Source organism: Ambystoma mexicanum, chromosome 8 (assembly GCF_040938575.1).
Source record: "Ambystoma mexicanum isolate Mex_15411 chromosome 8, UKY_AmexF1_1, whole genome shotgun sequence".
Taxonomy (NCBI): domain Eukaryota; kingdom Metazoa; phylum Chordata; class Amphibia; order Caudata; family Ambystomatidae; genus Ambystoma; species Ambystoma mexicanum.
In genome coordinates this window covers 605,241,258-605,268,603 of record NC_090929.1, presented here as the reverse complement: position 1 = coordinate 605,268,603, position 27,346 = coordinate 605,241,258, and positions in this window count along the sequence as shown.

Sequence of the window (27,346 nt, the reverse complement as noted above, 5' to 3'; positions counted from 1 at the left end):
GTATATAGGTGCTATTTGTTGGCGCACCTTTTGGCGCACATTTCTTACAGCCGCAGAGACGCTACCGCCTGCTTTCTTGTGGCGGTCGTGTTTGTGCCTGTGCACTGGTTTGAGCGTGCGCTTTTTTCCCCTATTCTATTCCATGAATACGTGTTGTAGGCGAGCGTGTGGGCGTTCCGCGCACTTGTGCCCTGTACTTTCCCCGTGACGCCCACGTTTTGGCAAGTTGTTCCCCATTCCGAGTGTTACGCCCGTGTTCCGCCTACTTTTGTTGCGTGCGCCGCGCTATGTGCGAATTTCGCTGTGGCCTGTGCGATTTTCGCTGTGACCTGGCGCACGCAGTTAGATGGCCTGTGCGCCAACGTGCGCCGCACACTTTTTTATCGCACATCCGCTGGTTTTATCGCGCACGGCCTTCCATGAATCGATGTGCGCTGCTTTTCGTGCGATTTTCGCACTTGCACTGTGATTTTCGCTATTCCACTGCGATTCGCACGTTTTTGCCCACTTGCGCCGCGCATATTATTCCATGAATCGGCCTCTTGTCCCCAAAAGGAGAGATGCAAGATGAGGGGAGTAGGATTTTGATGTACACCTGTAATTATTTCCACTTAGCTAATTCTTGCAATGTAAGTATGCCTATTTCATTGTGAATCATCTAAATCTGGATGCTATTTGGAAGGCTTAAAATTCACCTCTAAATTAGGCCCTCAGGTGTATGCAACAAGGTTCAATTTTCTAAGTGTAATACTACTAAATGTTACAGTAATGACAGACTAACCATCATTTTCTAAAAGTTAATTCCAGGTCACAAAATCAACCATATCGAATATAACTATGCTTCATCTGAGCAGCGAACAATAAAGATTTATCTCACAATCTACCAAAGATTGCCATATTGTTAGATCTTTTAAAAATAGTTAAATCCAAGTACATACGATTCTCTATAGTTTCACGTTTATCCTCCATTATTTTCCAAGAGAACCATTCTGTTTTCCTGTATTTGTTTAATATGATAAGCTTGAACTTCTTCACATGTATAGCGAGATAATTTTCTATCGCAAACCACTGGGGGAAAAATCAAGCAGGATTAAATCATCAGCATCACCATGCCATTGTATCTTAAAATGGCCAACATGTAGAGGGAAGGAATGCATCATTTCTTACTCTTCATTTAAGTCATGCATATGGAGTTTAAACAAAAAAGGGACAAGGACGAGCCTAGCAAAAGTCACTATATGTATCAACTTTTGAGGACATAAGAGCTCTACCATCCAGTCTTATTTGAGTTGAGGTATTAGAATAAATATTAATCAAGATTCCAAGAAGTGAGTATGGGATACTCCAGTTAGCTAGCTTACGCACAAACGAGTATGATTAATGCAGACAAAATCTGCAGACAGTTTGATAGACGCTCCATAAACAGGTCTGGCTTATTTTTGCAGAGGAGTAAAAAACAAACCATTTAGAGAAGTGCCAAGATATCGGTAAAAGCCTGATTGTTGCTTTGAAATTATACCATGTTTACTGGCCCATGTTTCAAGGTGTCAAAACATCATGGAAGCAGATTTCTTGCCATGTGCATTGATCAGGGCTTTAGGGCTCTAGTTGCCAGGATCCAAGCAGGCTCCCTTTTCAAAGATTGGAATAATGAACAAAGTCTGACAAGAATAAGGCATATGGCAGGTTACAAAAATTTGGATAAACAGAATATAGCACCTTTGTCCAAACATCGAAATGCAATTTAAATAAGTAATTTAAGAGGACGCGCGGGCATGCTAATCTATAATTCTCTGACATTTTTATAAGATTGAGAATCTCTAAACCATTAATATTCAAATTCCATTTCGATGTAATGTTAGGGAGAAGACACCCACTTGCCGAAGATGGGGCATTGAGGTTTATGTAAAATGATCTCTATTTTATTTCTGAGATAGGGTTGAGCTGATGAAAAGGTTTGTCAATTAAGTCTTTGTTTACACACTCCCAAATATTACGCAAATTTCTTTGAGACAATGACATTAACATCATCTTCATCAATCCTTTATTTTGACTGTAAAGTCATCAGGTACAGAAATCAACACAATATATAAAGTTCATATCTCCATTAAATTTCCAAAGGAAAAATAATAGTACAAATTCTAAAAAGCTTGGCCACATATAATAATACAATATAAGGATGTTTAAAAGGATTGATAAAAGATGAAGTGTATAAAAGATAAAATTGGTTAAAATTAGTAACATTTGTAATGCTGCTAAAAATAATCTTTTTAGTCAAGCCTGATGTATGTGTTTGGCTACAAAATAGGCCACATCCATGATATGTATGTTTTTCAGCTTATTACAAATAAACATAAAATGCATGATGTCTTCATTGATAGCAACACAGAGTATGCAATTTATACCAGTCGGATATTTCCACTAGTCGGTATACGCCCAGACCCTCAAATATCCAGTTCTAAACTCAATATGAAGTGCATGTGTATAATTTGGTTTTATCATGTCAAGGTAGTGCTTGTAGTCAAATGTCATCTTGGAAAGTAGATAATCCATGCCATGGGATAGACCGACATACAATGTTTCCATCTTGCTGAACCTTAGGTCTGCCCATGCCATTTTTACCCTAGTTAAATTAACTTTGGAAAGCAAACTTGGGGTCGACCAATAGCAAGAAATATTCAATGTCGCTAAATAATTCTTTATGTGGGCAAACCACAGAATATTCATGGATCAGGGCTTCTTGATATTTTCCAAGATCTGATCCAAAAAAGAACTGGTGGAAACTTGGAATCCTCCTCATCAATTGGGCAAGTATCGCATTCCATGGGTACAGCAGCAGTTGGATGATCAATAAAGTTGTGTTGTCCTTTTGCCATAATTAATGCTTTATCCCTAGCAAAAAATGTGTATGCTTTTCTTTCAGAATTTTCCATTGAAGTATGCCATGTGTTAAGCAAGACCTTTATTAGTTACCATTCGCAACTCACATATTAGTCCCCATTTCTTGAGTAATTTGCAGGTCTTAGTAGCTTTATTACAAATAAACAAATAAATAAACATAGTCATAAGTTTATGAAAAAGAGTGGACAACATGGATGGTGTACAAAAGGGTCAACTGTTGGCTTTGAGAGGAAGAAAAATAATGTCCAAATACATACAATTGAATTTCCTGGTAATCCAGCCTCGTAATTAGGTATTTGTCAGAGACGTCCACAGGTATTCCAAGTTAAAACATTAAACATGTTCCTAATAAAGACTGAGGACTTGGCCTCGGCCTCAGATGTAGAAGATTGCAAGATGGATGGCAGCCAAGACCAGTCTGTTGAATAAGAATTCATGTTTTAGGCTTGATCAAAGAAGTGAGTAGACCATTTCACTGCATCTCATTTACTTTAAAAAAAAAAATGAAAATCTCTATCAGACTGAAATTCAACCTTCACATCATCCTGATTATGATTCGATAAACTATTGCAACAATAATTATTTGTCTGTTTAATGTCACAAGGGTACAAATCATAATCATAATCATAATCATTGGTAAAAAGAAGGTGACGTTCAGCAAAAATCTAATTGTGCTCGATGCCAGTTTTGAGATGAAATATTAAAAGGTTAGTTCTGGCATCATCTGTCAATTTATGTTGACAAATGCCCTCAGAGAATATCAGACCAAGCCGTGGTATTTCATAGATCGAGTACAAAACATTGGATCAGTTAATCAGTTAATTACAACCGGTAAAATGTACTTCAAACCAAAAAAATGGGTATAAGGTACAATTCCACAATTGTGTCTAGGCATAGCTAAGCGGTTCATCATGAAGGCTAAGAATGAATCTTTAACACTTACTGGATAATGCTGTTTTGGCCTAGCCCAATGTTCAACAGGAGAGGATGGGTAGAACACAGACGATTCCAACAGATCGTCTATAGTTCATCCTAAAAACACAGCCAGATTAGAACAATTCAAATTAATATAGGCTGTGGGCTATGGTGACAGAGGGTTAATGGGCTTGCTTAAAAATGGGAGATAATCTTCCACTTCCTTACTAGATTCACATTTCATTTTTTAAAGTTTTTTACCAGGCTTTTTTTAAGTCTCCTGTTATGTTGAGGGAGAATCTTTGCAAAGGCAATGATTTGCGAATAAAGCCTCCATAAAAATCCTCAAGCTCCAGTTTTTGGCTGCTGCAATAATATCTCATTTTTAAAATATATTTTCCAAACAGAGATTACTTCTCTTTTGTTAAGCCTGTGTAAGATCAATTACTTTGGGTTCTTCATGAACCTTGGATTCAGGTTTTATGTCAGTGGCTATATTGCAACCTTGAGCAAAGGAAGTTCTGAGAGGGTCATCCTGTTGGCTATGAGCATAAATGTATGAACCTTCAATAAAAGGGGGGTGAGTAGGCTGCTCCCTAAATTTGGAGGATGACCCAGGACCATTTTGGCTCCCCATCAGGGATTCTGAAGATTCCAGTTTGCCTTTAATGCAGTTTAATACACCTGTGTGATCCTAAAGCTCGGCTCCAATGTTTTTGTATACTCTTACCTAGAAGACATTTCCAATTCTGGGACATCATGCAATCTTTCCAGTGACCGGCAATCATGGGTTTTGATGAAAACGTCTATGAGAATATGAAGCGTGTCCAAAAGTGAACACATAGATCAATTTGGACCATTATGTGCTGGCAGAGCCATAGACATCTTACTTCAAGGTGAAGCAAGCTGAATGGGGCCAGGCACAATGATAGATAGCTCTACATTCAAGGAGTCCAAAAGTATGGAAGGATGTACAGCATCAACCTTAAATCAAGAGAAATAGCCCCAGGATTCTTCACATATTCCTAGCAAAGCTGGACATTTTATGTGATAAGTAATCCATAATTCTATTACAAACACACTAACTTGACTTCTGAGCACTGAACAACATAGACACATAAAATATCTCTCATAGTACTACTGGGCAGGTCCATGGAGGTGAGGGAGTTCCAGAAGGGGAGGCTGCTGGCAGTGATGTTATGCTATGGATATTTTACATCCTCCAGAAAACTAGTTGGGACACCGACTTGACCGCTGATCAGCAGTTAAATTAACAAAAGTCACAGTTATGGTGTATACACTCACCACACAACTCTATCTTTCACCGGCTCATGCTTTGCATGGTGTCAAAGAATATGTGCAATCCTCCTCCAATTTTCTTAAAGGAGTAGGTGGCCAAAAGCAATATCGGTACACCAGAGATAAGCATTCTTTCTTCAGTCAGCATCTGTGGCAACTTCAATTATCTGTACTTCAAACAAAACATTGCCATTACTGAAAAAAATGTTCATTAATCAACTCATTCAGGATTCAAATAGAAAATGTACCGACCATGAAGTACATATTACAGAGCACGATTTTACAAAATACAACTATATGATGCTTTTGATATCAACCTTCATTAAATTGTTGTGGATCAATTTATAATTTCATCAAAATTAAGAAATGTGTTCATCATATTTAGTTTACGAGTTATAACTGATATCAAATGAAGATATAATCTGGATCAGTTATACGCACACCATCGAAATTAGATTAATAAATAATGGAACAAGAGAAGACCAATACAATTCATTATTGAAAATGATGGTAGGTGCTTTCATATGTAAATTCATTGTTGTTCCCTCCAGATGAGATTCCTTTCAATATTGGGGATCATGGGTACTGTAGCAAGAATGCACCATAAAAGATGTGTGTGTGTATGATCACATTCCACAAAGTCTTTAGCAAATGATGAAATTTAATGTGTGAACTGTGTTCATTAATTTTAATGTTCACAAATTCCAGAGATTTGTCCAATGTATTTAAATTCACATGGGCATTCAATGCAATATATTGCACCTTTGGTTTTACAACTAGTCATTCCTCTTAATGTACAATTACAGTCACCAATTTCGAAATTAAGTATTCATTTAGTAAATGTGTAAGGTGAACAATGGTCCAAGATTTCATAATGTATTATGGTGACTAATGTGTTGATATCTTGAGTGAACCAATTCTTACCTCTCTTAAATGCAAATAATGGTGTATCTAATGATGGAACAGATAGTGAAATCAAAGATGAGCAGGGGGCAACCAGACGTGGTCTCCCTCTCACTGTGCTTAGAGAGGCATCAGCTTCACCTCACTGATGATCCCCAACAAGGGTGAAACACGTGTATGGGGTTGCTGGTGGTACTCTCCTTCAGGTTGGAATTGCCATTGCATTTCGGTGCTGGACTGCCCCTGGGCAGGACAAAGACTGATATGCAAATGGATATTTCCCATCTGTGAAAGGCACAGTGAGTAAAAGCAGTGGCTGCGAACTCTCAAGTGGTTAATAACCACTGAACAGGTTATCAGGCCTTGTTCTGTCGAGAGAGGGGCGCCCGCTACCTTTGCAAACTAAAGATGAGCTTTGTTTACATGTTTTTTTTATCTACTGTATATTTGGATTAAACGACAATACACAAACCCTCTTCTCTGAAATATAAATGAATGTTCTGGAACTTCTGGTAGTTAACAGAAAATCACAAGGTGTATATTTTGTCCTTTTATTATGTAATACAGTGTTGGTTTTCTGCACAGGCTATATATGCATTCACCCCACTGCTGTTGAATAATGATGTTTAGAAAATGTATTTGTTCATGGCTTTCTTTTTTTTCTCAGTAAATTGTATATTTGAATTCAAGCCATTTAGCCATTGAAAATATTGGTTCAATAAGTCACAGTTAACTTTCTAATTCTTAATTACATCATAAATATATTGTTTCCATAACTTGATCTGTTGTCGGTAAGGGTTGGCTGCTGTCAGTAAATACTTTTTCTCATACACTGACATGTGTAATGTAGCCAAATTAGAGGAAACTACGGCAAACCCAGCAGCCATTACAGTTCCATTAATTTGTACATAGAAAAAGTCATTAAATTAAAAATAGTTTTTTATCAAAGCAACAAACATTAAAGCAATGATGCATTCCATAGGGATTACCAGTTGTTTACATAATCGAAACCCATAGGTTAGCTTTTGATAGCAAAAAACAAATTGTATTAGGTCATGCCATGGGGAAAAATACTACAAAGCTTTTCCCTGAGTAGCATGCATTTCTTCTTCAGCATAAAAACAATCCAACTCCTGAACCATTTCCCTTGTTGGTGGCATTGACTCTTTCCAGTCCTTAGTTATTATCACTGTCCCATTTGTACATGTTATTTTAATCAGTGGAGTAATACTGTTCTGGTTCGGATTTCTGTTCAAATCAGATTTCTGTCTCTGGGCGCTCTGAAGCCTACTGGCGTGTGGTGGTGCTCTGTAAACATTAAATAAATAAATGTCCCATCTCTCCCCACCAGATAGATACATTCTGCTGATTGTAGTGCAGTATGTTGCAAAATAAGCAATACTTAGTTGAACCGACCACAGACAAATATCCCTGCAACCCCAAACAATCGCCCGGCTAGTGTGTTTGCCTATATAGCCTTGTACTTTAGGGTCTACATCAGCAGAGTGTGGGTGTGACAGTCCTTGATACAGTCCTATGATGGCTTTCCGCTGTTCATCTTATTTATTGTGCTTTGTTCTTTGTTGGCATGATTCTTATGGAAAGAACACCTTTATTAAAGGCACCATCTTATCTTTCTGTTCCTATGTCTCGCTACGCCTATTTCTGATACTCACTTATTTGTTAGTTGCAATATGGTTAAGAACATTTTTTCAATATAGTTGTTTGCTTCACTCACAAATCTCTCTGTAACTATCTGCATATATGAACAAAATTGGCACTTATATAGATCAAATATCACTGCAAATTTCCTAAATTCCTAATTAATCAAATGCTTACATAATACCTCATTCAGTCATATGTTTTTGTGCACATTAGTTGAAGCTAGGGTGTTAACAGAGCAGACTGTTTTTAAAGACTTTGAAGATGAATGCTTTTGCCAGATCACACTAAGTGCTGATCAGTGGGACTCGTAAACGTAGGCTTGATTTTAGTTTAATGTGCTGTTTGAGAATTTCAGGAGATTTCTACATCTTGGTTACGTAAAACATGCCTCCAAATATTGAGAATGGTATACCAGATAATCAATGGCCTTCAACAATTGGTTCCCCAAAATAGCCAACAATAGAGAAGGAAATCTGGCAGTGTTCTACCTCCGTCATCCAACGGTTGTGTCAAGATTGTAAGTGCCCTCGCAGGTACCTTATCATCACATATACATTTGGTGAGTTGCATTGCAAATCTCTTAAAAGCCTCCTTTAAAATCTAGCCTCTAAGTGTTCTCAGTATTTATACTTAACTCAGTAGTATCATCATTTGATTCATTTTTAGAAAATGTCAAACAAAGATATTGGAATGTTCTGACATCATTTTAGTAGTTGGCATGTTTGAGCCACAAATGGTTCCATGTTTACTCTCAAGATAGCTTCATAAAGTCAAGTTCTAAAGCAGAAAATGATCTCCAGTGGTCGGCTAGTGGTGAAACAGTGCTCATCCGGTGGGATTCACGCTAGAGAGATGGTGAAGCAGAGAACACCGTGGAATCCTTCAAAGAGCTCGTCCTCCAAGGGCAACTGCAATGCTTTTTAGTCATATGGCCTGGTTAACATAAAAAACAACAAAAAGGGAGAGTTTATGTACATTTAGGGTCAGCCATATTATCTGCGACCTCTCCCAATCTGCTCTTGATATGGAAGAACTACTGTCACAACTTCTAAAGTAGCACAATCATGCTTTCAACGTTTGACGAATTGTCCATGGTATATATCAAAATGTTTCTTTTTCTCCTGTGTGAAATCTAAGCAGGACACTGAATCATGTTTTGGCCCCAAACCTGATAAAATCTTCTTAAAGGCTCCAAAAATGAAAACACAAAAGAAGTGAAAACGAAAACAAAGGGGGAAAAAAACAAGATTATGAGAGTTATAGGTTTCTGACATAGGAATAAGAACCACTGTATTGGTAAAGGGTGTGGGGCTAGTGGGAGAAGATAGTATATTATTCTTGTGCAAAACATGAAACTCCAGGTGAAACTATTTGAGAATAGAATAAATTAAGAGGAGGTCATTGTGCATTTCCCAGGTACAGAGTGACCTATACCCGGTTTTATCGTGCACAGCTGGAAAGCTTAGTGTCAGCGGTTTGTGGAAATTCTGTTCCATCACAGATTCCAATCCCAATAGGGTTAACCCAGCCATTCATTCTTGCTAGTTTGAAAAATTGTGTTTAATCAAAATGAGTAATGATAAAACCTGCCACCAACAGCACTTAGAAGCTAGAGGATTCCAGCATTAAGCACTGTAAAAAATATTACAAAAGTCGAGTCTGTCATTAAAGCAGTCCTGAAAGTAATGTCCAGAGTTAAAATCATGGAAAATTAGAGTACTGCAGTTGAGAAAAAGGACAAATGCCTGCTGTGAAACGATTGTACAAGTGGCCAGCTCTTTAAGGGTACAACCCGGACTTTGGCACAACATATCTGATAGACTTTACCCTTTCATCATTTTTGGTAAGTGAAGCATTTCTTACATAGTGCTTCTTTCTTGGGCACACCTGTCCTGTGATGTTTCTCCTTCAAGGCCCTCATGGCCCCTGTGATCGTTCTTAAGAATCTTAAGAATGGACCAGCCAGTGGTATAATCCTTCGAGCAAAGTTCAATTGCCCCACTAGGACCTGCAACTGATGCAAAGTCATCTTCCATGCCTTCAAACACAGGTTGACTGATTTCCTAAATGTCTGTACCTTCTCCTGTGGCTATCACCATACTCCACCCTCAGAGTCCAATTCAATACCCCTAAAATTAATCCCATTGAGAGCCCTTCTGCCTTGTCCTGAGACAAAGGTATAGCCAACCTCTGAGTGACCTGCTGAAATACACTCAAGGAATGAGCACATTGATGTGATGAAAGAGGTCCCAAAAACAATGAACCATCCAGAGAACGTAAGGACGGCTGGGAACAAGATTCCACCCTAGTGACCCACTCGAAAAAAGCTACTGAATTATGCAAATGATATAGAACAGCCCATGAGCATGCACTTGTAATAATAGTATTACCCTCCACAATGAAACTGCAACAGGTGTTGATCCTTCCGATGCACTGGCAGTAATCTGAAAGCCAAATCGATTTCTAATTTCACCACCAATTCTGCCACCCCGCTACTTTCCAAACATTGCAATGCCTGTTCAAATGATGCATATCTCACAGTGTATATCCTAGAATCTTGTATGCCATTCACTGACAGTTCTCTCAGAAATTATAGGTTGTGGATCAAGCTGAACTGGCCTCACTCTTTTGTGGATCAGCCACCCCCCATAATGACACTTTCTTATGGATCTTCAATTCAACCACACCAGGGATTGCAAGTGCTGAGGCTGATTGCAAGTCAAGCATGACATCTCAACCTCTGCCGCCGGAATACAAAATGCTTTTTTAATACCCAATACATAAGCTGCCCATCCTTCAGATGGGATCATCTTCAATAGGACACTCAAACTTACTGGCACAGGCATCAGGCCTTTACCTAGCATTTCCATTGCCAGAATCTCACCAACCTTTACCCCAACTCTAAGCCCCTACCTACTCACTACGTCTAATCCTTGTCTTTGCCTTTCTCATGGCATTGTACTTAGGGGTAAGAAGCCAATCCGCAGAATTATTTCACATGGCGAAATCTACAGCTTGTTGCCAACCTGGAGCAGACCTTTTTGTTAAAAGCCCAGCAGACCCTTCCTTATACCTTGCTGAACTTCCGCTCTGAAATTACTGGCAAGTCCTCCCCAACTCCTGTCCCACTGGCCTGCAATTGTTTAACAGCAGTATTATTCAGCCAGCTATCCAAAGCCTTTTTTCCACAATAAACTTCCTGCTTGCCTTCTCTAGCTCTTCTAAATCCTCATCGCAACCTATCCAAGCCCATGTAAACAAACCGGTATGTGGACAGAATCAAATGTTGATACACAATCATTTTTGTGCACCAACTCTCCAGCATCACAGACATAAAGGGCCTCATTCTGACCCAGCCGGTATGCTGGCAGTTAAACCGCCAGGAAACCGGCAAATGTTATTGCCGTTTCCAGCAATCGGTCCATCGGCATTGCTGCTGGATCACGATTGCCAGAGTGACAGTATTAATACCCATTCAGGTAGTCCCAAAGTATTTTCTATCATTACCAGCACCAGCAATACCGGTGCCGGTAATGACATCTTTTTCTGCCGGTAGGCCACATGCCTCAGCTGGAGGTAACTCAGATGCCCCACAAGCAAACCCACAGTCAGCCGGTCTGGTAAAGTGCCGGTATCCATGAATAGGAGCACTTTTTTACCGGACCGGTCGACTTATAATGAGGCCCATAGATGGAAAAACATAGAGACCAATTAGCAATCATCTTTCAATTGGAGATCTTTTAACCCTCTGCTCATTACCATTACATTATTTCCACTCTTTCTGCAACTCTTCAGTCACACTCGTTTACATTAATGAGAACATATCAACACATTTCTCTTTCCATATTTTTTCCTTAAACTGTGAGACCAAATGCCAAATATTCAAATCATCCCTTTTCGTGGCCACCACTGCTGCCTTCTGCCAAGATAGCTGATCACCCTCATGCAACCCATCTTCCCTAGTATTCTTGAGTGCACCCTCATTAACGTTTATTCCATTACCGCTGCCTCAGCTCCACCTCCAGCGGCCATTAATACTGTGTTCTCTGCTGTGGGATGCTTCTCATTTGATTCCACCAAAAAGTTCCACTCTGGCTATGTGGCCGGCACATCGTTGCCCCTCCATGGTCACTGAGCCGCCCAGAGCCTTACCTCTCCTTTGGGTGGCACCAGAAGGGCCAACTGTGCTCTGCTTTGCTCCACAGCACCAATCCAGCACCAATCCAGTGAAACACCCACTTCCGGGCACCCAAATCGGCCGGTGTGCCGGCCCGTCTCCATATGCTCAACTACGTCCCTCCGGCATTTTGTGCTAAGAATCTTAAAACATGGTTCTCTCATCACTGCCTGGTTTGTAATCTTTGCTCAGTACAGCACTACTCTGGAAAAACAAGCAGCGCATTCTCTCTCAAATCAGCTCCAGAATGGAATTCTCACCCCTTCCCATTGTGGTCTACCAGCCATTATCCCTCATTCAGGCACCTTCTTAAAACTCCATTGCTCTCAAAGGCGTTTGAATACAATGTTCATGCCTTCTCTTTAAGTTGCTAGCTTAAAGAAACCGCTACCAGGGATCGTACATCAGGTACGTCATCTCACGAAAATGCTAGGCGTAGTGGAAGTGACATCACATGACCCTTCACCTCTATGACATCACAGGAAGACATGTAATTTGATCCCATCCCAAGTAACATTATGGAAAATGATGGCACACAACCTTCAGATGCGTCTAAGAATCGTGTTTCCAGGCACTCTATTTTCAGCCAGAGGGAGGCAAGATTAGTTCACAGTCACACATTTGGGGAATGCCATTTTCCAGAATTGACGTGAAGCCTATATGTAAAACATACATAAACATACATAATGCTGTACTTGTAACAGGGTAACCAAAATTTCTAATGAAGACTACAGCTAGTTTATGAAACGTCTATAGATCAATGGACACAGACGTACTCGTTATCTGTGGCATTGATGTGTTGTTAAACAAGCCAAAAAAGCACTGACCTGGGAGGTGTGGCCTGTCTGTTTACCCAAGAGCAAAATGCTGCATGAGCAAGGCCTGAAAATTAAATTGTTGACCAGGGTTTAGTATCAACAAAATTCCCTGGTTGTACATGTATCCATGAGTCAGCTACCACTACGATAGAAGAAACCTATTGTAGGGGTGTAAGCTGAGGCCATCTGTTTCTGTGTGCATTATCTTTAAGTTATGTGACAAGCAACCACATGTTGTCCCCAGTGGTCCAGATAAGATTTGGAAGTGGGAGTATTTTACTCCCCATTTTTTAATGTTAGGAGTAAAATGATTTTTTAGGGAGCACACATCTAAGTCCCATTACCATTGGGAGTATTTTATAAGCGAGTAGAAATAGGTTATTTTTTGCACCTAGGTATACATGCACATTAAAAGAAACAGATTGACTTCTTACGATCAGGCATTAATAACAGCAGTTTCTTCCTACAGTATTATGTGCACTATTGTTCCAACATATCCATGGAGCTGTGTTGGTGAACTCAGGGGCACAAGGTCCTACATGTCAGTTTCCCATTTTTTGGGGGGAGTATTTTTACTCCCTGTTTTTAGCCTCATCTGTAGGGCTGGTTGTCCCCTACAACCCAGAGATGAACATAACACCTTAATGCCCTAGGCGCTGATAAATGTCTCTCTTCGATCTTTTTTTAACGGGGTGAGGTGTGGGGAGGAGGCCTGCACTTCCCTCAAGAGTGGGGCTCAATGCATTTCCGATTTTCAGAGCTCTATGTGCAAGGTGCGTTATTCAATGATCCCGCTCCCCAGGAACGGCCCATGAATGAAGCTTCCACAAGGCCCTTCGCAAGAAGGAGTTTGAGTGGGAGGGGTGGATCACTCCATGCCTCTCTCACTTCTGAGACTCGATTTCCTATGCTTATTTTCTTAAACAGTTTTGCACCAGAACAGGCCTCCTCTTTACCCTTCACATCACACTTGAATGTGTTCAAGGTGAGCAGAGCCCAATCAGTAGCATTGCACAAAATGTGGGCCTCCCCATGTGAGCCATGCTAAGGGCCCCCGCCCCAAACTCCTTAACAAAGGACTGGGCACACTGCTCCACAGACGGGCCCGGACCACCACGTGTGCGCAATGTCCCTGATGATTATCCTGCAGCAGGGGCATTCACTACTCCAAGCGAAAGAAGTAAATATGTTTCAAAGCTTAAATGTTTCACCTAGTGTTGAAAGAAGGGGGCAGTGCCTGGTCCCAAAATATACCAGCCAACAGTGGTGGCTGGTGAGGCTGGTGGCTGGTGAGAACATTATTTGAATAATGGGTTAAAATAGTACATTGCACAGCACACTTTCTGTGAACATTTAGGTATAAGGCCCGAAAGTTTGCAGTTGGTTTTGTAGGGTGTAGGGCAGCTCATGGAAAAAAGTACAATAGATGCAAGTCACCAAAAGTGCACATGCACCTTTCCCAATACATTTTCATGCTGGTCCCTTCATACATGCAATCACATTCATACCCATTCACCCATCAGTCACTCACCCATATACCTTATCTCACATACCCTTTCACTGGCACCCACCCACCCAGAACATTTACAGACACAAACACACACACACACTCACATTCCTACTCACTCACCCACCATTCACTCATCAATAAACCTCTGAAGTCCCCTTGCCCTGCATTCTCTACACAGGAAAGCATCAACGCACCCAGAACATTCAAACACACAGTATCATATTCAGAGGCGTAGGCAGGGTAGGGCCTGAGGGGCAAGGCCCACCCAAAATCTGTAAATGCCCATTCAGCAGCTCTGTGTGGGCATTTACAGATATTTTTGTCAGTGCAGTGGGCCCAACTACATTAGCTTCAGGCCCCGTTTGCTAGACAATCCTGGCTACGCCTCTGATCATATTCCGACTCATTTACCCACCACTCACTGACCCATACACCTTCTCTTACATCAACTCACACTGCATTCTCCACACAGACATGAGCCCATCCGGATAATTAAAACACAGTATCACATTCATACTCATTCACCCACCAGTCACCCACTCATACACTTTCTCTTACATCCACACAGGCACGTCATTTGGGGGTCGCCAGTGGTCGCAACTGCACCCCCTGATGTATCCCTTGCTACCCTTGTGGTCTCCCTTGCTACCCCTAGAATAAAAAAGTGTAACGCTCACCTGATTCCCGTAGAGGCGCCGGTCTTGACTGGGCGTATACTGTATCTTCAAAGGTGATGTGTAACACACGGCTGGCTCTTTGGGCTAGACCTCTGTGCACTGTATGTCTGACTCGAAGGGTAAGATGTCTGCAGATAGAAAATATGGGATTAATGAACTGGGTTATTGAATGTCTCTCTCTTCTTCCCTTTCTCTTCTCCTGTAGAACCCCGAAGGTTAACGCTCTCACCTTAGGTAAGTGAACGCCGTGCTCTCCATCTGCCTCGGGGCAGGGTGCTGTAACCAGTTTCTTCACTGGATAAGGGGAGCAGGCCTCTTGACTTCAGAGGACTGCTGTCCGTCGTTTACTGCACGAACGGTAAGTTTCGAGTAATTCTAATGTTTTTAAAGTCTTTAGTAATGATGTCTCTTATTTTGCAGGGTTCCGGCGATGGTGGATGACGGGCTGAAGTGAGTTGAAGATGGAGCCCGTTGTGATGAATAGAAGCGCCTGGAAGCACGTAAGTAAGCGCTTGTTGCCTGCTTCACGATGCGCTCTAACTGTCGTTTTATTTTGCAGGTACAAGTTCGGAGCGGCTGCAGGGTGCCGGAATACCCACTGGGTTAGATGTGGAAAGGAGTAATGGCACGTGAGTATTAAAGTTCCCCAATGTCTTTAAACGCACCTTGTTTAGTCTTTCAGATGCGGGATGCAGCGCCGAAGGCCTCCGGAGCGTGCGAAGAGTTGGTAAGCCTTTGTCTTTCAGATGCCGGAATGCAGTGTGAAGACCTCCGGAGCGCACGAAGAGTAGGTAAGCCTTTGTCTTTCAGATGTCGGAATGCAGCGCGAGGCGTTGGTGACAGCCGATGGACCAGGTAAGTGAAGAGCTGTCACTGAAGACCGTAATGCTAACCTGTTCTTTCTTGTCTTTATAGGTGTTTCTGAAGACTGGATTCAGGATGGTAAGCCTTTTCCCTTAGGCCCAGGATCAGATGCAGAAGACACGATGAGCGTTCTGCTGCAGAGGATGCAGAATAACGCAAAGCAAGATTCATCCATCGGGTGTGGTTTAAATAGCCTCCTGTAGTGCTTAGGTGTCTCCTTCCACAGCCACGCCTAGGTAAGAAAAGAGTTCCTGCTTTCCAGAAGAGTTCCAGTGTTCTGAACCTAGGGAGTGGCTCCTGCCCCACCCAACAGGAAAAGTAGTTCCAAACAGAAGAGGATCAGAGGCTCAACTGGCAGGCAAGTAAGCAGCATGGTCTGCTGCAGGTAAGTCCACCCAAGCATTATGAGCCCGGCGCTTCCAGCGCTGGGACTGGGCATATTTATGAGCCTGGTGCCACTGGCGCCAGGACTGGGTCCAAAAGGTCCCAATTGGGACTGGTTGGCACTCGGAACCTGGGTTATGGATCTGCTTCCAAGGGAGTTGGGAAAACCCTACCCTTTTGGAAGCAGAGATCATGACAGTACCCCCCCTCAAGGCCCCTCCCAAACCGGGCTTCTCCGGGGGTTTTGGCTTGTCAGGAAATGTTCAGTGAAATCTTTTGATTAGGCGAGGAGCATGGACATATTCAGCAGGTTCCCAGGATCTCTCTTGGGGGCCGTAGCCTTTCCAGTCAATTAGGTAAAATAGTTTAGATTTGGAGATCTTGGAGTCCAGAATGCTTTTGACTTCAAACTCGAGTTCTCCATCAACTAGGATAGGTTTTGGAGATTTAGTTAGTCGGGTTTGAGGTTGCACGGGTTTTAATAGAGAGACGTGGAAGACCGGATGTATCTTCTTGTGTGGGGGCAAGTCCAAATTGACCGCTACTGGGTTTACTATGGTAGTGATGGAATAGGGACCAAGGTATCTTGGGTTGAATGTGCGTGGCCCTTTTAGAGGTAGATATTTGGTGGATAACCAGACTTGATCCCCTACTTGATATTGAGGGGCTTCCTTCCGATGTTGATCTGCTCCTTTCTTGTATTGTTCTTTAGCCCTTTGAAGGTGAGAAACAGCTTCCTTAAAGGCTTGGGTGATTGTAGAATGCAGGTAGTCTACTGCTGGTGTTTCAAGATCTTGGAGGGGATCCAACTCTGAGGTTCGAGGGTGACTGCCGTACAAAAGAAAAAACGGGGTTTTCCCAGTTCCCGAATGGACAGAGTTATTGTAGGCATATTCGGCTATCCAAAGGATGTCTTTCCAAGTTTTTTCGGTTTGTTGCAGCATGCAGCGTAAATACTGTTCCAGAGTTTGATTGGTCCTCTCGGTTTGTCTGTCGGTTTGAGGGTGGTGACTGGTCGATAGTCTCACATCAATTTGAGCCGACCGACAGCAACTTCGCCAAAAATGAGAAATAAATTGACTACCTCAATCCGAAATTAGAACCGAAGGAAAACCGTGCAGTCGGACGATGTTTTCGAGAAATTCTCGGGCCAGAGTTGCTGCTGTTGGCAAGCCTTTGAGCGGAATGAAATGCGCCATCTTGGAGAATAAGTCCACGATTACTAGAATCGTATTGTATCCGGAGCATGGAGGTAGATCGGTGATGAAGTCCATAAAAAGCGTATGCCAAGGGCGAGGTGGGATGTCAATAGGGCGTAAGAGGCCTGCTGGTCTTTCCTTTTGACTCTTGTTTTGGGCGCATACTCCACAGGACATTATAAAGTCTCTGATATCTTTTTTCCAAGACGGCCACCAGAAGTAGCGCTTTATCTTTTCTGAGGTCTTGGCTATACCGGGATGTCCTTCCATTAAAGAATCGTGATAACAAGAGATTACTTTTTTCTGTAAATCTGTGCTGGGTAGGTATAATCGTTCTTGGAAATACAATAAGTTGTCCTTTACTGCAAAGTCCTTTCCCTGCAGATGCCAATTCTGTATGTCTGTTGGAGTTACAAGTTGCCTGGCTTTAGCCTTAACTTCCTCTATGGATTGTGTGGCGATTACACCCAGAATTCTTTGTTCGGGAATGATTGGTACAGGTTTAGGGTTGATCAAGTGTTCTTCCACTCCCATCCGAGAAAGGGCATCAGCTTTACCGTTTTTTGTACCAGGTCGATAGGTAATTATGAAGTCAAACTCGGCAAAGAATAATGCCCAACGGAGTTGTCTAGAGGATTGGGCTTTTGCGGTTTTCAAATATTGCAGGTTTCGGTGATCCGTAATCACAGTAACGGTGTGTCGGGCCCCCAGCAGATAATGCCGCCAAGCCTTAAAGGCAGACTTGATAGCCAGAAGTTCCTTGTCAGTAATCGTGTAATTGATTTCAGGAGGCGAGAATTTGCGGGACCAAAATGCCACGGGATGCAACTGATTGGTTACCGGGTCCTTTTGTGATAGAACTGCCCCCATGGCAAGGCTTGAAGCATCAGTTTTAACGATGTAGGGGAGTTCGGGGCGAGGGTGTTTTAAGATTGGTGCAGAGATAAATTTAGTCTTCAAATCCTGGAAAGCTTGTTCCGCCTCGGTAGACCATTCAAAACGTTTGTTTTTCTTTGACAAGGCAGTGATGGGCTGGACTATTCGAGAGAATTCGGGGATAAACCTGCGGTAAAAGTTAGCGAAGCCTAACATGCTTTGCACACCTTTTACGGAGGATGGTGATGGCCATTTGAGAACTGCATCGACCTTCTTTGAATCCATACGCACTCCGCCAGGTGATAATATGAATTCCAAGAATTCAACTTCAGTCACGTTGAAAACACATTTTTCCAACTTAGCGAAAAGTTTGTGTTGACACAATCTTTCGAGGACCATTTTCACATGTTTCCGATGTTCAGATTCCGATGAAGAATAAACGAGGATTTTGTCAATGTAAACAACAACACACACATCTATGAGCTCTCTGAGGACATCGTTCATAAAATATTGAAAGGCGGCCGGGGCATTGCAAAGTCCGAAGGGCATGACCTGATATTCAAATAGCCCATACTTGGTGCGGAAGGCCGTCTTCCATTCATCGCCCTCTTTTACTCGTACCAAGTGGTAAGCTCCTCTAAGATCCAGCTTTGTACATATGCATGCTTGGTCCAGGAGTTCAGGGATCAAAGGTAACGGATATCTATTCTTAATGGTGATCTGGTTCAGGGAGCGATAATCTATACAAGTTCTAAGGTCTCCTTCCTTTTTTGGAACGAAGAACAAAGCTGAAGAAGCAGGGGACTTGGAAGGACGAATAAACCCATTTGCCAGGTATTGATCCAGGTATTGTCGAAGGTGAAGTTTCTCAGGCTCGGTGAGGGCATAAATTCTACTACAAGGAGGAGTAGATCCAGGTATCAGGTCTATCTGGCAGTCATAAGACCTATGAGGAGGTAGAGAGTTAGCCTGATCCTTCCGGAAAACATCTTGGTATTCTAGGTATTCGGGAGGTAACTGGGGAGTCTCTGAAGAAATTGCTGCCAGTGCAACACCAGGTGGAGGGTGACAAGTAGAGACACATTCTGGAAACTGGACCGTTCTTGCTCGCCAATCGATCAGAGGATTGTGTTTCTCTAACCAAGGTATTCCTAGAATAATCTGAAACTGAGGGGTCTTGATCACATCGAACACGATCTTCTCATGGTGTCCATCTTGACTTACTAGCGTCACTTCTTGAGTGGTATGCGTTACTGGCCCGGAGGCTATCTCCGTACCATCCACCGTAGTAATGACGTCCTTTACAGCCTTGGGACAAAGCGTTAGATTCATCCTCAAAACCATTTCATGATCCACATAATTGCCGATGGCACCGCTGTCGACGTAAGCTTCAATTGCATGTAATCGATCCGGATTATCAGGGCTAATGAGGACCATAGGTATCACGAAATGCGAGGTCACGGAACTGGTTTTCACGCTCGGCAAGAGGACCTCTATTCTTGTCGGGCGAGGTCGTTTCCCTGCTCAGAGTTTGTAACTTTGGTAACTGCAGCTCCGACTGCCTTCTTGGCAGGTTTCACCGGACAGTCTCGAAGAAAGTGCCCTGAGTTTCCGCAATAGAGGCATAATTGCAACTGTTTTCTCCTTTCCCGCTCATTTTGTGTTAGAGGACCTTTCAGACCCCCTATTTGCATGGGTTCCCGGGAGTCTACTCCTTTGGAAGGAGTTGGCGGTTTGGAAAATACTCGAGCCTCAAACTTGGAACGATCGGCCTTCCTGTTCTGCAGTCTGTGATCTATTTGAACGACTAAGTCTATATAGTCCAAACAATCTTGTGGGGGATTCACTACTTGGGCTAACACATCTTTGAGCTCTCCACGTAGACCTCTATAAAACAGCGTAATCCTTTTGTCCTCAGGCCATTGAGTTTCCACTATCAGTCTGTTGAAAGACGCAATATAAGCCAAAAGGTCTTGATTACCTTGTCGCAACGAAAGAAGCTCATTGTCCTAGGCCTGCCCCTGGGAATGTCTTGCGAACAGTTTTTCCATACTGAGCTGAAAAGCTTGAAAATCATGGAGGACCGGATCATCTTGATTTACTAGAGGGATCAACCAGTCTGCCGCATTGGCACTAAGGTACGAGAGCACGAAAGCTACTTTAGCTTGATCAGTTGGAAAGGCTGCTGGCCGGCATAAGAAATGCAACCGGCACTGATTGATAAATACTGCAAACCTCTTTGGGTCACCAGAAAATCGTTCGGGCGGAGCCAGAGGTACATTCCCAGGTAGGTTGATCTGCACTGGATTCATAGAGGATGTAGAAGGAAGATTTCCTCCAGATGCGTGTAACGGGGTCTGTCCGGCTTGTGACTGTAGCAATTGTCTAGCGAGATCATCTGTTCACTCCTTGGAAATAATCAGTTCCCTTCTTAGAGCGTTTGTTTCCTGACGGGCTGCATGCACTTCTGCCCTTAGTTCCCCAAGTAACTGGGCTAGTTGGTCGGTATTCGAGGTTTCCATAGCGCCTGGACGGGAGTTTTGTGGTAGGCTTTGCGTTCTGTAACGCTCACCTGATTCCCGTAGAGGCGCCGGTCTTGACTGGGCGTATACCGTATCTTCAAAGGTGATGTGTAACACACGGCTGGCTCTTTGGGCTGGACCTCTGTGCACTGTATGTCTGACTCGAAGGGTAAGATGTCTGCAGATAGAAAATATGGGATTAATGAACTGGGTTATTGAATGTCTCTCTCTTCTTCCCTTTCTCTTCTCCTGTAGAACCCCGAAGGTTAACGCTCTCACCTTAGGTAAGTGAACGCTGTGCTCTCCATCTGCCTCGGGGCAGGATGCTGTAACCAGTTTCTTCACTGGATAAGGGGAGCAGGCCTCTTGACTTCAGAGGACTGCTGTCCGTCGTTTACTGCACGAACGGTAAGTTTCGAGTAATTCTAATGTCTTTAAAGTCTTTAGTAATGATGTCTCTTATTTTGCAGGGTTCCGGCGATGGTGGATGACGGGCTGAAGTGAGTTGAAGATGGAGCCCGTTGTGATGAATAGAAGCGCCTGGAAGCACGTAAGTAAGCGCTTGTTGCCTGCTTCACGATGCACTCTAACTGTCGTTTTATTTTGCAGGTACAAGTTCGGAGCGGCTGCAGGGTGCCGGAATACCCACTGGGTTAGATGTGGAAAGGAGTAATGGCACGTGAGTATTAAAGTTCCCCAATGTCTTTAAACACACCTTGTTTAGTCTTTCAGATGCGGGATGCAGCGCCGAAGGCCTCCGGAGCGTGCGAAGAGTTGGAAAGCCTTTGTCTTTCAGATGCCGGAATGCAGTGTGAAGACCTCCGGAGCGCACGAAGAGTAGGTAAGCCTTTGTCTTTCAGATGTCGGAATGGAGCGCGAGGCGTTGGTGACAGCCGATGGACCAGGTAATTGAAGAGCTGTCACTGAAGACCGTAATGCTAACCTGTTCTTTCTTGTCTTTATAGGTGTTGCTGAAGACTGGATTCAGGATGGTAAGCCTTTTCCCTTAGGCCCAGGATCAGATGCAGAAGACACGATGAGCGTTCTGCTGCAGAGGATGCAGAATAACGCAAAGCAAGATTCATCCATCGGGTGTGGTTTAAATAGCCTCCTGTAGTGCTTAGGTGTCTCCTTCCACAGCCACGCCTAGGTAAGAAAAGAGTTCCTGCTTTCCAGAAGAGTTCCAGTGTTCTGAACCTAGGGAGTGGCTCCTGCCCCACCCAACAGGAAAAATAGTTCCAAACAGAAGAGGATCAGAGGCTCAACTGGCAGGCAAGTAAGCAGCATGGTATGCTGCAGGTAAGTCCAACCAAGCATTATGAGCCCGGCGCTTCCAGCGCTGGGACTGGGCATATTTATGAGCCTGGTGCCACTGGCGCCAGGACTGGGTCCAAAAGGTCCCAATTGGGACTGGTTGGCACTCGGAACCTGGTTTATGGATCTGCTTCCAAGGGAGTTGGGAAAACCCTGACCTTTTGGAAGCAGAGATCATGACAAAAAGCAAAAAAAAGAAATCTTTTTTTCTTGTTTTTTCTTTTTTCTTTTATGTAAGCTCCTGGGCTCTGGCCAGTGCCATGCGGCTCTTTGTTTGTAGAGTGGCTGGCTTTCTTACTAAGGTCTCTTAAAAAAAACACGGGATCCAAAAGTGTAACACTTTGAACAGTGACCCTAAATGAGAAAGAATAGGAATAACAAATACTGTGTCTTTCTGGAATGCTATACAATAATTGCTAGACTAATTAAAGGTTTATTTCAGGGAAACGTCAGTGGGTGAGTCACTAATTTAGTCTGTTCTTAAACACCTCAACTCAGCCTTTCATTCTTCGGAGGTCGCTAAATGAGTAGCAACACAGGTTGGGTGATATTGTATGTAAATGTGTTCAATATAAAGTGCTTAAGCGTACGTACTATATAATAACAAATCATTATCATTTGGCCTTGGACGTCTGCTTGAGGTCATTTGGTAATATGGGTCTATACACAATAATATTAACGATACATATGGTGATCGATTCTTGTATGAAATGTATATCACATTACAGTGATATAGCAACCATATTTTTTGTAGTGTACTTAGGAACAATCTTGTGTGATGCCACTTCCTGTTTGGTCAAGGGGTGAAAGCTCGTATTCCATCCCGTGATGTCACTTTGGGTGGGGTCAAATGACATCAATTCCTGTGATGTCATCAGAGGTCAAGGGTTGTGTGATGTCACTTCCGCTGCCCCTAGCATGTTGGTGAAATGACGTCCCTGCATCCACTCTCACTTTATTATCCACACAGCCACACACCCACCCACCCAGAGCATTCAAACACACACAGTCACATGTCATCTCATTTACCCACCACTCACTGAACCATAGCACATATATATATCTGACACAAACTTTACACATGCACAATATACACCACTGTTTTTTTAAAAGCCTTCTTACTTGTTTTTCCAGCTTCGGTCCATCACTGCAGGCCACCCAAGGCTCCTCTGTGCTTCTCACAAACAGGAACCAGAAAGCTGGGAGAGCTTCCTGATTCCTCTATAGGAGAAGCAAGGAAGTCGGAGGAGAAGGAGTTGGAACTGAACGTGGCATGTAACACATGCCACATGTCACAGTCAGCGCCAACCCTTAATGAGTGCATCCTTCTCATGCTGCAAGCCCCGGTCCACCCTTCACCCTGATGGGGGAGAACTGCTCTGGGGCCCCATGTAATGTGGTTCCCCCGCACCAGAGGGGCAGCATGTGCCCAGCCACCCCAGGAGCTTCAGTTTATAAAAAAGTTTTTGATTTTTTGCAAGGGTGATTGTAGGGGTCACAGGGGAGAAAACAGAGGTCATTGCTGTGACCCCTGGCAACCCCCAAATGGCATCCATGTCGTACATAAGTGGAATTAACATAACAAAACAAGCATACATCATCTAATATGCTAATAGGCAATTTTGAGGTAAGTGTAACAGAATCAGATGCGTAATATAAAAAAAAAGGAATGATAGAGTAACAAGCACAATTTTGTTTTTAATTTCGCAAAGAACAGAAATGTTACTACAAAATATATATATATATATTTTGTATATATATATTTGTTCTTTTTAAACATACCGAGAAACGAATTCAGCAATGCCAGTATGTCGGTATACCGCTATCCTAGTCCTCGGTTGCAGAAAGAGGAAAGGGAGATCACAAACCAGGGGATGTATTGCTTTAAGTGCAAATGTATGTCTTGGAGGCACCAAAGAAAGCAAGACAGCAGGACACGGTGCTAATGATATCTAAGTCAGAGAAAATGGACACCGGTAAGCACAGGCCCTGCGCCCAAAACAAATGACAACATTCAGACACTCAGCAAGTAAACATGCTTTAATGGAAATGATGTCTTTTGCTAATGCCCAGTCCGGACTATTTGGCAAGTGAGAGAAAGGATACGCTTTCATCTGGCTCCCCTGCGCATGCGCTGCTTGAAAGAGTGCAGCTAGAATGGGCACCAATTAGCTTAATTATACAAACCCAGCTGGTAGATAGCATTTCTCTCTGCAACCTCAAACACCGTCGTACCACGTGGGTTGTGTTAGACTTGTTTATTTTTATTGACATTCATGTCAATGTCTTCTTTTATTCTGCAAGTAGAATATCTAGTGCGGGTCACACAGTGAAATGTTTTCTTTTCTATTAGTGTACTGCAGACTACAATGAAAAGAGAAGCTAGGTGCTATAGGTGCTTTATATGTCAGTGGATACATTTTTAATTGAAAAGAGTGATAACGTTATAATTGTATTTATTATGTCTACACAGTTGACAAATAAACCGTCAGACATTTATAACAAAATACCTTCATTGTTTACATTCAAATAATAATCATATAATTAAAATTTGCTTAAAAATGTTCATCCTTCCATAAATATATACAAATTCATAGTTTCATACGAATTCATACACATATTTACCAATTCCTGCAGATATGAAATGTAAATAGATTCTTTCTCTCCCAGCAGTTCATGGATCCTAATTAATACTCAAACAAGTGTAATCGTAAGAGAAGCCGAGAGACCATTCATGAGCCGCCTCCAAAAAACCTCATTAGACAAATAGTATTGATCAATCATAAACGTTTGGAATTCCACCTTACGCAGTTCTACCATTGCGCAACATGCTGTCACTAGAGGTTTTAATGTTTCTAAATGAGTAGTCTCCCTACATAATCGACACAATCTATCTTTTGCTTCTAGTCCTCGAATGGGAACCCACCGCTGCAGTGTCCCTAATTAACCGAAAGCGCAGGAAGACATGGATGCAATTTATCTGATTGTCTGTCCCTTTTACCCCAGGATAAAAAACATCTGACTTTTGTTGTATTCGCACGGACAGTTCTGTTATTCAAGAACACTTGGAATTCCATACCTAGCAGGATTTCTGATTCTTTCAGTAACACATTTTGTAAAAGCGCAGATTTTAGATGCAAAGCTACAAATCCAGCCTACTGTCATTGGCAAAGTCTACTTGGTCACTATCATCACATTCAATTGGTTGTAGTTTTAGAATTTCTGATAATAATAATGATACAAATGGTGGATTTATTTAAAATAGCATCCCTTGATTCCTGGAAAATTCGTGTCAGAGCATTTTGTTTTGACTCTGTAATCTACTGACTCCCAAGAGAATGGGCATCACAAAAGCCAGCCAAAGGTGGGATACGACCACAGGGATAAGAGAGGAGCTGCATCAGGGTCCAGAAAGAGTGACCCCAATGACCATACCTTCAAGGTTAGAGTGGATTGTATGAACAGGAGAATTCTAGTGGAGCCGGCAGTGGAGATTTCTATGGTAGAGACTTCCAAGACACTGGGGACAGGAAGATGCTAAGTGAACAAAGGGGCAGAACAAGCATATCACAAACCCACTAGTGTCTGAAGGCTGAGGTGGGTGCACCGGTGGAGTGTGGCAAGGAAAGGGGAGATGATCCTAAGAAGGCTCACACTATTTGCACGTTGGGGGCATTTCAGCTAAGAAGTAACTGGGACTTGAATACAGAGTCACAATAAGAGAGAGGTGTCAAGGGGTTGTCGAGGAGGACAGGGATGCTTTAGAGAGTGACACAGGGTAGGTAAACAAGGATGAGGGTTTGTTAAAGAGGTGACAGATACTTAGCAATTGGGGAGCAAGTACGGGGAGGGTGAGAGATGGGAAGGGGAGGGGGCTAGTCGGGGGGTATGGGTTGGAGGATGGGGGAATAGTGAAGTTAATTCGACAGAGGCAACTCACAATCACAATGGGTAGATGGGGGCATGGGGAGAAAGGGTACATTGAAGGGAAAGGCTATAGATTGGGGAGATATCAACAAGGATAAGACCAGTTCTTCACTGCATATCATAGAACGCAAATGGGCTGAATGATAAAATCAAGGGGAGTGCAGTGTTCCAATACTTGGATAGATATAAACCAAATGTGGTGCTACTTCAGGAAACCCACCTGCTGGGGGACATATGCGAAATACTGGTGGGGAACATATACAAATGTGATCCATTCAGGATTCTGTGTTCAAGAGGGGTAGGGATCTTAGTTAAGAAATCCCTTGCACTACAGCTTACTAATGCGTTTCAAGATAGGAGAATGAAGATAGTAGGGATCACGGGGAGCATCACCTTCATAAATGTGTACACAACCCCTATATTGTTGGCAGATACACTGGAAGAGGTTAAAAGAGTGATCCTTAGAGGGCAGCGATGAATGATGATAATCACATAGAAATTTAATGCAGTGATTCAGTCTGGTCTAAATAGATGGAAGTAAAACTCAGGAGTGGACACTAGTGTCACCAGACTGGGGGGTTTCCTGGATGAAATGGGGTTAGGGGACCTGTGGAGGGAAACACACCCAGGGGAGAACGAGGTCTCATTCTTCTCAATGGCATATACATCCTTTTCCAGAATCGATCACATGTTCTCGCCACAAGTGGACAGGGTAAGATGGAGGAGTGGGATATCTGCCCAGGGGCATGACGTATCACGCACCTTTCAACAGCTGTATGCGACCTGACTGGACAAATCGGAAAAGCAAATCCAGAGATTTCTGGGCCAGTTGCTCATAGCTCACCTTTCAGTTGAACAAACTAGCATACTCGAGGGGGAGTTACAGATACAGGAAACAGGGGCTTTGATCTCAGCTGGGGAAAGGGAAAACCGCAGGACCGAATGGGCTGCCCCTGGAGCATTGGCTAAAACTGAAAGAGGAGAAGGTAGGACCAATGATGGACATGCTGATAGAAAGTAGGAGGAAGGGCTTTCTATTGCTTAATCTGAAGTAAGCTAGTATAGTAGTTATACCAGAGGAAGGGAAACCGAGGGAGAGATGAGGATCATATAGACCCATCTAGCTAATTAATATTGAGACTAAAATACTGGCCTAGATACTGGCTAATAGGTTCCACAAAGTGATAATGAAATTAGTAAGGGAGGATCAATGTGGGTTGATACCAAATAGGTCCACCAGAATGAACATTAGACGTCTGAATGTGATGCTGGGTATGGCAAAAGATGACCAGCAGTGCGGTGGCTATTATTTATAAAGAAAACATGTATTTGAAGAGTACTCAGACCTTGAATTGGGGTGACAACTCGCAGGTGTTACTATGCTCCTTTCAATTT